Source organism: Plasmopara halstedii (assembly GCF_900000015.1).
Source record: "Plasmopara halstedii genome assembly, contig: Scaffold_322, whole genome shotgun sequence".
Taxonomy (NCBI): Eukaryota; Oomycota; class Peronosporomycetes; order Peronosporales; family Peronosporaceae; genus Plasmopara; species Plasmopara halstedii.
The window spans coordinates 1,451,248-1,452,593 of NW_020187243.1; positions in this window are offsets into that span (position 1 = coordinate 1,451,248).

Genomic DNA, 1,346 nt, shown 5'->3' on the forward strand with positions numbered 1-1,346 from the left:
TTCTAGCCAGCTTAGCAGTACCCACTGGGTGCTGGCAGACCATGAGTTTGGACTTTGTGTTTGGCCTGCCGAAAGATTCGGCGGGCAACAAGGGTGTTGTGGTATTCGTCGACCGGTTGAGTAAGATGGCTCATTTGGCGGCGGTGCCAGACACCATCGCCGGAGTCGGTACAGCAAAGCTGTTTGTAGATCGTGTTTTTCGACAACACGGACTCCCAGATTCGATTGTTTCTGATAGAGACCCCCGTTTCGAGGGAAATGTTTGGACGACTATCTTCAAGGTGCTCAGTACCAAGTTAGATATGTCGACGGCGGATCATCCGCAGACCGATGGTCAAACCGAAAGGCATCGAAGATGATTTTGCAGCGTTTGCGCTGAGACGCCGAGGCGCTGGAGCGCCATGTTACCACTCGTAGAGTTTACACTGAATGCAGTGCATTCATTTACGGGCTGCACGCCGTTCTACGTGAGCGAGCTGGTTCACCCTCGCGTCACGCTGACGCCGCCATCCCACGGCTCAGGGCTTGGTGGGGGGGGATAGCCGAACGGCTAGCTGATGTCAACCCCCTCACCATCCGTAAAGAAGTCGATGACTTCCTGTCTACTAGACTGAGTGTTCTACGACTCGTTCGCGATGCGATGGCTGAGAGCCAAGGCCTGCAGAAACAATATGCAGATGAAAAAGGAAGAGGCAAAGTGGAAAGCCTTTAGGTCGGGGACCTCATTTTATTGGATTATAAAAACCTGCCTACACATGCAGCCTCTGTTGTCTTCCGGACGAAGCTTGGTCCACGGTTTATCGCACCGTTTATGGTTGTGGCCAAAAGCGACCTGGCGTACACGTCGAATCTTCCGAAATGGATGCGCACCCACCCGGTGTTTTACGTGGGCTTGCTCAAGCCGTATGTGCGGACGCTCTTGACGATTTAAAGCGCGTCATGCGCCGGTTGCCTCGCCTTGAAGACTACCGCTCTCTGTCGGAGCGACTCCTAGCCATGGAGCAGGCAAATGCATCGCTGCAGGCAACGGTAAAGCGCATGGCACCATTGGAAATGGCGGTAGTTGCACTCCGTGCTCAGAACCAGTTGCTGGTTCAACTTCTAAGTGGCCGCGAGTCCGTGGAATCCGCTCCGGCCCCAACGCTTCCGCGTTCACTTGCGCCGGATCCCACAGCGATATGCTACTTCAGCATGACGCTCAGCGGAGCTCCGATTACGAAGGACCTTGTCATCAAGGGCTCGAAGAGCATCACGAGTCACCGGGCGGCGGTCGACCCGGTCGACCCGTTCGTCACCGCCCGCCACCGACTCTTCTCGATGAGAACGGTGACGTCCACTATCACGTG